This window comes from Crocuta crocuta, unplaced genomic scaffold, assembly GCF_008692635.1.
Source record: "Crocuta crocuta isolate KB4526 unplaced genomic scaffold, BGI_CrCroc_1.0 scaffold452, whole genome shotgun sequence".
In the NCBI taxonomy this organism is placed as follows: Eukaryota; Metazoa; Chordata; class Mammalia; order Carnivora; family Hyaenidae; genus Crocuta; species Crocuta crocuta.
In genome coordinates this window covers 1,462,616-1,473,533 of record NW_027528851.1, presented here as the reverse complement: position 1 = coordinate 1,473,533, position 10,918 = coordinate 1,462,616, and the positions used below count along the sequence as shown (strand labels likewise).

General features: G+C 34.1%; 1 protein-coding gene across 7 annotated transcripts in view; it reads right to left on the bottom strand.

Moving 5' to 3' along the window:
- The window catches only part of TFEC (transcription factor EC), a 127,907-nt gene that overhangs the window by 48,774 nt on the left and 68,215 nt on the right, over positions 1–10,918 (bottom strand). The window contains exon 2 of one of the 7 annotated variants that reach the window (XM_077756043.1): positions 3,846–3,881. The exons of the other annotated variants lie outside the window; for them this stretch is intronic. The gene's annotated coding sequence lies outside the window, so the exon portion shown is untranslated. The remainder of the gene's footprint in view (positions 1–3,845; positions 3,882–10,918) is intronic. 7 annotated transcript variants of the gene reach the window in all.

Below are 10,918 nucleotides of genomic sequence, written 5' to 3'. Positions count from 1 at the left end.
CAATGGGTAGGTGATTTTTTTTTTTTTTTACTTTTCCATATTTTTAAAAAATTCTGTGCTAGACTTATTTTTGTTTTTAAAAATCTTATTTTTAGGGTCATCTGGTTGATCTTGACCTTGGGGTCATGAGTTCAAGCCATGTTGGGTACAGAGTTACATAAATAAATTGGGGGCACCTGCGTGGCTCAGCCAGTTAAGTGTCTGACGTTGGCTCAGGTCATGATCTCACAGTTTATGAGTTTGAGCTCCACGTTGGGCTCTGTGCTGACAGCTCAGAGCCTGGAGCCTCCTTCAGATTCTGTGTCTCCCCCTCTCTCTGCTCCTCCCATGCTCATGCTCTGTCTCTCTCTGTTTCTCAATAATAAAAACATTTAAAAAATTAAAAATGAATAAATAAAGTTCTGTGCTAAACTTATTTTTATTTTTAAATATCTTATGTTTAGGGTCATCTGTTTTGATCTTGATCTTGGGGTCATGAGTTTGAGCCCCATGTTGGGTATAGAGTTACATAAATAAATAAAAATAATCTTATTTTTAAACCTTTTCATATTCTCAATAATAATTTTGTAGAGTATTATGAATTGAAGGAATCATTCACAGAAAACTTTAACCAGGGTCATGTGCCAACTAAACAACTATGCAGTATTTTGAAATCTCTTTTCAAAACACAGCCTTAAAATTGTGTTATTTATCACAGTTAACGGTATAACATTAATTGCACAAGGGCGATTGTAAGCATTTCAAGCTTTTCCTTTAAAAGACTCTGAAAGTAGTATTGCCTGCCAGTCCTCTTTATATTTACTATGCTGTTATGTGACTTCTAATACATTTTCCTCAAGTGGCCTATATATAAACCTATTTAATATTTCCCTCATGTTAAACAATAGTAAAGATTGCTGTACAGTGCTTATTTTTCCTTTTATTTCAGCTACACAAACTACTCCTTAAATCCCTTAACATGCATTAGCCCAGATAAATAGCCTTTACAAAGTATTTTGCATTTAAATTAGCTGGTTTGAGGTACAATATTGTAGTAGTTACTTTAGTTTAATTCTGTTATGCTGACATTTTTAGCATTATTTTAATTGTACCTCCATAAAATAATTTTTCAGTCATATAAAAAAGATTAAGATTGGTAATAAAGATTACACATATTACTAATTATATTGCTATGAGCTTTAAAGTTGTAAAATAACATTTCATTAAAATGCCAGTGGTAATTTTTTTAGGGTAGCTACTTAGGTTACTTTACCGTTTTAGTTAATCCTTCTTAATCTGCATATACACACAAAATATACATTATAAATACCATCTTCAGATTTACAAATCATACAATGTGGCAGAAAACTAAAGAACATTGTATACCTACAAATAAAAAATACGTCTTGTTCTAAGAAAAGTGTGTTGAATTAGAATTTACAACCTTCATTAACTAGTTCATTTTTCACTTTGCATCCATTGACTCTAAAGCCTTCATTAGAGTACTTATTGCATTTGGTGTTACATTAAGAGTACCAGAGAAGTAGTATATGTGACCCCAGGGCTCTACAAGCTTATGATCTAGTTGGGTAGTGTTTATATCCAACTACAGTAAAAACAATAATAATAATAACAATAATAATATGCAACAGGTACCAGGCACCATGCCAAGCTATTTACATTCATTATTTTGTTTAATCTTTGTTACAGCCTTTAAAGGGAAGTATCATTAGTATCCTCACTGCACTATGTAGATGAAGCCACTGAGACAGGGAGATTTAATAACATGCCTCCTATCACTCCACTAATAAGGGATGGAGCTGGAATATGGAACATGCCTTCTTAAACATTATGCAATCTTGGCTCTGGAAGTGACTGAAGTGCAAAGGCAAAGCTCAGTGCTGTATACAATGAATTAAACATGCCACAAAAAGCAGTGATTTTTTAAAATAAATTATAAGAGAAGGTGGTTATAAATCAGGTGTTGGAAGAAAATGGCCCCATACATGGGGCAAAGGGAAGGAAATTTCAAATACAAAAGATCAAAGCAAACAAGAAAGACGACAAGTTGGGAGATGGTCACAAATATTAGTTGTGAAGAACTCACATGAATATGTTACCTTTCTCAAAGCAAGACTACCATCCCCTCTTTAGGCCAATCTATACAGATACAGAGTAAAATATAAAATGGGGTCAATTCCAATTCTGCCTAAATTATTGTGTGGTTATTGTTTGTTTGTTTATAGAGAATTGCTAACAATAGGTTAGCAGGCAAAAGTGAAGACTGTCTGGGACCCTATCTATAGAACATCTGTAGGGTAAACATAAGGGACTTAAAGTTTAGTGGAGCAGAGGAAGATAACAATGGAATGTGAAAAAACTACTCCCCAGAAAATCTCCATCTTCTTTGATCATGAACAGATATCAGGACAATGAGACAGGTAAATGTAAAGCAGCAACTAAACCATAGGCAGCCTATTTTAAAATACTTTTAAATTGCTTGGCATCTGAAGACATAACCATACAGCTATTGGGTTTCTTTACTGAAGGCCCCAGTATTTTGTGAGATAAAGTAGATGAAATGATAGTTTGCCATTGTTCATTTATCCACGTATTTACGAAATATTTTTTGAGTGCCAAATGCATATGCACTGAGTGGTACACTGAAGGTAGAAGAGAACTAACCACAGTGTCTACCTACATAGAGTTGTGGTCTAGTCCAAGTTTAAAAAGATATGAAGAGAGGGGCTCCTAGGTGGCTCAGTCGGTTAAGAGTCCGACTTCAGCTTAGGTCATGATCTCATGGTCTGTGGGTTCGAGCCCTGTCTTGAGCTCTGTGCTGACAGCTCAGAGCCTGAAGCCTACTTCAGATTCTGTGTCTCCCTCTCTTTCTGTCCCTCTCCCACTCACACTCTGTCCCTTTCTCTCTCTCAAAAAGAAATAAACATTAAAAGTTTTTAATAAAAAAGAAAGCTATGAGGAGGAAGAAAAGAAAAATATGAGGTATCTAAGGGCACGGACTGTGTTTACCTTGCTGGCTGCTTTACAGCCATTCATTCTGTACATAACCCAGAGAATGGCACACAGCAGGTGATCAAAATTGTGTTCACATATGTTCAATGAATGAATGAATGAATGAATGAATGAATGAGTCATTAAAGTACAGTGTTTGAATAACTTTGGTACCATGGAGAGCTTTGGGAATCTACTAAAAGAGGAGGTAAACCATGACCATAATATCAAAGTCTTCACCTAGAAAGCTGGAACAGCTATAGACTGTGATTTGGCTCACTGAACTGTCAGAGTTTGAACTATCAAAATGTAAGGAAATTTTGCTTACGAAAACAATAAGTAAAACATATTGCAAGAACTCTGTACTATGCTTGAACGTTATCACTCTGACATACCACTATTGCAAACTAAACATAATGATGGTCAGGTTAAGTCCAAGCTCTGTCTGTATGCAGAAATCTGCTTTATTTCACTTAAACGAATGTATATACTTATAGTCTCCTTATTTTCTAAACCCTTATAAATAAATATAAAGTATGAATGTGGTAAGAGAGTCTTATACCAGGAAATGTAGGCTGAAGATTAATATTTCAATTGAGTACAAAAATTTATCCATGAGCATTCTGGCAGCCAAGGAAAAAAGAAAAATTTAATATATGTATATATTAGTTATATACATTATAAATATATAATATACATTATATATAAGGTGGAACCTTGTGATATTGCAGACATTTGAGCATTTTTGGTCTGTAAAGTGTTTGTTCCATATGGGTCAACCTCATATATATTTCTCATTATGTAATTAAATCATACCAGTTCTGAGGAGAGACAAATATTTTTTTGAACAATACCTGAGAATTTATAAACTGGATATTCCCATGGAGGACCTAAACAAAATATCGAACAAAATTCCAGTAAGTTTTTGTAAAATATGCAATGAAATTCATCATATTCACATATTAAAAAAAAAAAAAAAGAATTGTCTTAATTTNTGTAAAATATGCAATGAAATTCTTCATATTCCCATATTAAAAAAAAAAAAAAAGAATTGTCTTAATTTGGGTTGCCCAGGAAATACAGTATGAAACTTGGCTAAAGGAGTCTTCTTGGGGGCGTGTGTGTGTGTGTGTGTGTGTGTGTGTGTGTGTGTGTGTGTGTGGTGATTTCAGAACCTGAGCCACACTAGGGTGAGAAAAGCAGGATCAGGCACAGGAAAGAGTGGCTCAGTTGCGGTTGATCATGTAGCCAATGCACTGTCACATCCACTATGTTTATTTCGGATCAAAGGCCCAAAGCATAACAGCGCAAGTGAAAAGCCCAAATACATTATCTTGTAAAAATGTGACTGGACCTTAGATAGCACCTCCAGCCTCCAGGGCAATTTACACTGCAGACTCCATGTTCAGATACACTGCCCCAGGGGATCACCTGATACGACAATCATCCTGATATCAATTGTCTCAAACTAGCCTTTCGATAGAAATTACTGTGTTAACAAGAAGTTCCATTATTTGGAGTTAAAAAAATGAAAAGCTTAAAAGTCTCATTATTTTTTAAGGTTTCAAATGCAGTTTAGACTCCCATGTTCTAATAAAGGGATGCGGTCTTTTAAGAAGTTAGAAATAATGTATTAGTGAGTTACAGAAATGTTTAGATCCACTAATGAGAGAACTAGAGCAAAGTTTAGTGGGTAAACTATTTTTTAAAAATTAGAATCACACAAATTCCTGCAAATCAATAAACTAAAGGGAAGGAGTTGGTCAGGAAGCAAAACATGCATTCTCCTGGTTTCAGGAAACATGATTGGAGAATCACCTCACAAATGCAAAATGTATGTATCTGTGTTGTTCTTATTGTTGTTGTTTTCTTTTCCCATTTTCAGACTAGAAGAGATGCAGGAATCCTTACTATCGAGAGAACTGATGGAGGTCCATGAGAAAGCAGCCCAAGTCATAAAAAAAAGTCAGCTATCATTTTCTGACAATAGCAGGTGAAACAAGAGAAGATGATTTAGGGTAACTGATAATCTAATAAAAAATTGTTTTCAGTCTCAGAATTCAGATTAAGCTTGTGAGGGTTCAAATTTACAAATTAGCAAAGATTTTATTAGAAATTAAATAATATTAGCAAAATGTTATTAAGTGACCTTATTTGCATTTGGGTAGAAGATTTCCTGGTAGGTGGAAGACTGTGGAGTAATGTGGGGTGGCCATGTAGTGCTGGCTGGAAGCACTCTCTATGCTCCCATGTGGAGTCATTCTTACTTTCATACAGTGGTTTTCAAATTATGCTCCTAGATACATGAGTTCATTGCTCCAATTTACTTTTCAGTGTTCTACACTGTAGTCTTTTGACCTAGTTCTTGTACGGGTTTCATATCCCATCAGTGGATAACAACAGACAGAGTATATTGTACAAAGAAATTTTAGAAGTAGGTAGTTGCACCAAAAAATCTTTGAAGGACTCCACCAACCCTGTGATTCTCCATCTATACATGCTTATATCTCATCTCCTTAATACTGCCGTAATCGTATAAATACTCATAAACATGATCTGTGCACATTTATAAGCTCCTTTTAAAATGTTATCTTTTTGTAGAGAAACCATAAGATAATAATAAAAGCCCTCAGCTAATTCTCTCAACATTTACTGAGAGTTTAACATTTAATGAGAGTTTGCTCTTTGTTAAAGCCAGTCCCAAGGGAAAGTCATTCCTCTCTAGAAAGCAGGTCTATGACCCACATGTCACTATCCACCTGGAGACCACTTATCTAAACTGAGGGCACAGGACCTGGGAGGAGATTAAACACCTTCTGGGTACTGGCCTTTAGAAACTCAAAACTAAAAAGTGATTGCAAACATCACACGAGCAATTATCTCAATAATATGACTTTTTATCACCATTAATTTGACTAGCCAAACAAATCAATCAAGCAAACATGGGTACCAACCTAATAAGCATGTTTAGATTATCTATAAGAACAGAAACAGAAATCGATTCAGCAAGAAATAGATTTATAGTATAGTACTTCATGACAGTAAATAAAAACATATCCACTGTCACCAAATACATGCATTTGCATGCATGTAGACACTCCTACACCCTTATGAAAAAGCAGCACAGATAATCCCATTCACTACAACATGACAGTCCTTATTTAATTTTGTTAATTTTGAACTAAGCTTGAATTTAATAAATGAAGCAAAAGCTTGGACTTCACAAGTGAGTAATAGGTAACTATTCATTATGTTCCTAGCATCAGAGGTATATAGGAAGAAATCTATTTTGGGGGGCTTATGAATCTACTACCTCTAGGTACCTACTCATAAATGCCACATGACATTTGTTAATGTTATACAGTAAAGATTAATAACTCATTTCTTCAGATCTTACTTTCTTTGTAGCAGTCTTTGGATATGATATACCCATAAATCTCATCTTGACTAAACCTAAAATTATACAGTCGAGCTTGTCTGATTGAGATATAACTATTGAACTAAGTAGAGCCCGGTTCATCAAAAGTTTTACTTAGGTTTCTGAATAACTGTCAGCATATTTCAGCTGAGTATTATATAATCCAAAGCTATTTAATGGATAATAACATAAAATATGATTGTAACATATTTCTTCAGTCCCAATCATCTGAATTTGGATAATTCCAATGGTATGTCTTTGAGGAGAGATCCACACTTAGAAGACTTTAAAGAGGCATGCATATTATTAAGCAGAGTTTGTTTGATTCATTAGTGTTCTATCATTAAAAATGTTTATACTCCATGTGCATTCATATTTACACTATAAAGTCTAAGCTTCCCTTACAAGTCAATCTTTCTTCATCTATACTTGCACTGATTTGTTTTGTTGATGCTAGCATCTCAGGAAATTACCATATTATATCTTTAAAAGAATTAGAACAAATAGCAGCAATAATTGTGGTCTACTTATGCTGATCTGTTTTTAATAGCCTGTGTATTTGGAGTTTTTGAGCCATAAACATCAATTAAGAATCACAGAGACTGACAACCTCATGTTGGCTTTGGAACAACACAAAAGCTCTGCACACACTCAGGCCAACTGGCAACATCACCAATGGCCAGAATAATGTATTATGAAACATGGAGATAACTTGAGCCATAATACTTCAAAATATATTTGAACAGCTACACTCACAGATTGGGCATTTATTGATTCTACAAATATTTTTGAGTGCCTACTACATTTCAGATTTTATACAACTATAATAAGTTCTGGGGATATAATTATGAACAAAACAGACAACACCGTCTTCAAAGAGTTCACAGTCTATTAGGAGAGATAGATAACTAAACACATAATTGTAACATAATGTGATAAACTCTGTAAAAGTAAAAGGTATCACAAAAGCAAGAAGAATGACCTAGACAAAAGGGAAGCAAGTTATTCAAATGCCTGTGTGTGCCTGTCTACATGAGCCACTTAGGTGGGTAACAGTGGTGAGCAAAGTGAAACATGGTCTCTCTCCTCATGTAGCTTTTGGCCAGGCGAAAGAGACAGAATTTAGTCAAACTATCACACAAATGACTGTAAATTCTCAAGCTCTGAATTAGGAAGGAGAAAAACCCAAGACTATGAGGATGTGGACAGAAATTATCTAGACAGAAGTTAGGGATGATTTAGAGGAAGGGATGATAGGATTGGATCTGGAAGATGACAAGGAAGTAACGAGAGTAAGAGTGCAGAGAAAGAATTCCAGGGAGATGGAACAGCATTTGCAAAGACCTGGATGGGAGGAAGCAAGATGAGAAAAACGCTTGGGAGGAATGAAAGGACTAGAGTAGAGAGCCAACGGTGTGGTGTGGGATGGACGAGGCCAGGAGGTCCAGCCCATGCAATCCTGCAGGTATATAAAGGTGTCTTATTTTCTTTATCACAGGAAAGGGGACAGTAGTAGTTCAGTCAGTTGAATTCTAGGGGATAAAAGGAGAGTCCAGGAAAGAATAAAAGGGTGGTTTGAACTAACGTGATAAGGGTGAGGTAGCCACATGGAGACAAGCAGTTGGATTTAAGAGATGTTCAGAAATGGATTAAGAAATGACCTCTGAGTTTCTAGCTTAAGTAACTGAATGGATAGTGATGCCCTTCTCAGAGAAGACTGGAGTTTTGGGAGGGGCAGAGAATCCTAGGTTTGGTTTTGAAGACACTGAGTTTATGAAGTTGTGAAGATGTCCAAGAGGGTATGTGAAGTAGGCAGCTAGATATATGGATCTGGAACTTAGAAGTCAAGTATGGACCATGGATAAAACTAACTTGACATTTATACTTACATGGTAACTGATGAGATGATTTACAGAGGATGTACAGAATTAGAAGAGGGCCTAGATCTAAACATGGTGGCCTCCCAAGTTCTTATTACACATGGAGCATTGACTTTGTATTCTTTCCCCTAGGTCCTATTAATTTCTTTCACACATTTTGCAAAATGTTCACTTGAAGCTTGTATGTGTTACATGGGAGTAAATCCTCCTTAGTTAAATAATTATTAGTTTGTTGTATTTCCAAAGTCATGCATTCAACACTTTGATACAGATACAGACTTATTTTCCTAATCCAATTGCATCACAACTCTCATTATCAGTTCTCAACCTTAAACAGCAATTCTAAAATCCAATAAGCTGTGAAAACCAGAATTCATTTTTCTGTTTGTTTGTTTTGTTTTTAAGTTTGGTGCAAACCTACTTGGTGACAAAATCAGATCTGAAATAAAGTAAGGCTACTTATAATCTTTCCTTATCCCACTTACAGTAGATATTCATAGGAATTTCTGCAGATATATTAATGTGTTTGAGGATAGGACACAGTCTTGGGCTTCTCTGGGGTTGTCAAAACATCAATAGTAATGTACCACATTACCTTTCAATGTCTGAAGTACTAAGAATTCTAAAACACACCTTCCCCTAGCTTTTTGGATAATAGATTTTGTACTCTTTTTGTTTATTGAGTGAACAATTTGTAGAAAAGACTATGCTATATGCTTTGTATAAATTACTTAATCTTACAACATCATAAATTTAAAACTCAAATAGACCTGCATTATTATATTTTAAAACTTCAGCACAATATTTAACTCTATTTTATTTTCAGAAATTATAATGTAACAATAATCAAATTCAAATTGAGCATATATTATCTCTTGGGGAAGAAATGAGATAAAGAAATGTCCTTTCTGATTCAACAGACCAACTGAATGAACGAATGATGTGTTTTTCCTTTAATAAGAAGGAATTGTTCAGGTATAACATTATATTTTGATATTATTAGACTTGTTTATATGTAGTGCTTATAGCTGTGTTTAAATGAGTTAATACTACTCTCAGAATCTTTCACAAGTTTTTCATACAATTAAATTGTCTCCCGCAAATGTAGAAATCTACAAGTTAGTTATTTAAGCTAGATTCAGTAAAATGTCTTAAATATTTTTTAAAGGTTTTATGACTGCATTAAAGTTTAAACATTAATATTTATTAAGAGAACTTTTAGAAAGCAAAAGACATTTTGCTTCAGAAATCAACAATTGGGCTTAGATGATATTTTATACTTCACAGTTACTTTCAACTTAAAACAAAGCTCTAATGTAACGGTTAAATGTACTTTTTTTCATCCTCTGTATAGTGACCTTAAATCATTTTCATTACGAAGTTGTAAATGTTCAAGGATTTAGAGAATAAAGGAGCAACAAGACTGACTTCTTTAAAAGGTCTTATTTCAAATACCTTGGAAAGTCATCAATGCATTTATTTTTAATTTTACATGTTCTAAAATAGATCCAAAACTCTAAATAAGAATACCTGGGACCAAAATCCAGGCCTCCCTATTAATACTTGCCATTGCTTGCATCATTCTGTTGCAAATACATTATATTTTCCATTTTTAACATATCTTAATGTTTAGATTTGGGATAATATCAATATATCATCAACTTATGCAGACCTTGAAAAAGAAAGTCACAGACCACTTAAGGTAGTTGAACTTATAATAAAGAAATTTGTGCATTTTGTGAGATTAAAAGGATCATAAAGGTTTATTCCTGAAAAAAAAATCTAAACAATTCAAGTGGTTTTTTACTATTTTGGGCTTGAAAACTTTTTATATCCTTTATCTACTTTGTGAGTTGATATATGATCATCAATTAATGAAGTCATTTTTATCATAATAAAATGTCATCATTAGAACTGCAGTATTCCAGTGTAACCATTTTCTAAAGAATATGATTGGGGCATTTTAGGTAGTTAAATATTAAAATAATCTAATTGAAAATGAGACTATGAAATTATTCATTTTGATTGACAAACTGCAGAAAATGGCTTTGTTTCAAATGTACATTTCTATCACTCAGTTTTTAAAGTTATTACTCATATTTCTAGAAAAAAGGGTAAAATTTGCATAGTCTTTGTTTTACTTAACCAGTAAACTCTGGCTCTCTGTGCTTTAAATGTGTCTGTATCTATTATTACTTTATCTACATTAATCAAATTCCTCAAGTAATCATGCCTTCATGTATGAAAGGCCTTCAGCTACCTAGTTGTAGATTCACCTTCTCCTTGTCATAGAAGAACACTGTTTCTTTACAATCAAAGAAACACAGTTCCATCTTAAAATTTGATGGGTTACATACAGAAAGTGCATAACCATGAAACATGAATTCATTGAAAAGACTGATCCTAGAACCTCATGGACTAACTGAAAACCCCAGAATGCCTAGTAACAGTAGTCACTGTCACATGTAGAATCAAACATTCCAATGGCTGAAGTAGGGACTTTTATCCTCATTCCATAGATGAAGAAACTAAAGCTCAAACAGGTTATCAGACTTGCTCACATAACACAGGCAAAAAAAAAAAAAAAAAAAAAAAAAAAAAATCCCCTTTTCTTGTTTTGTTTTAACAG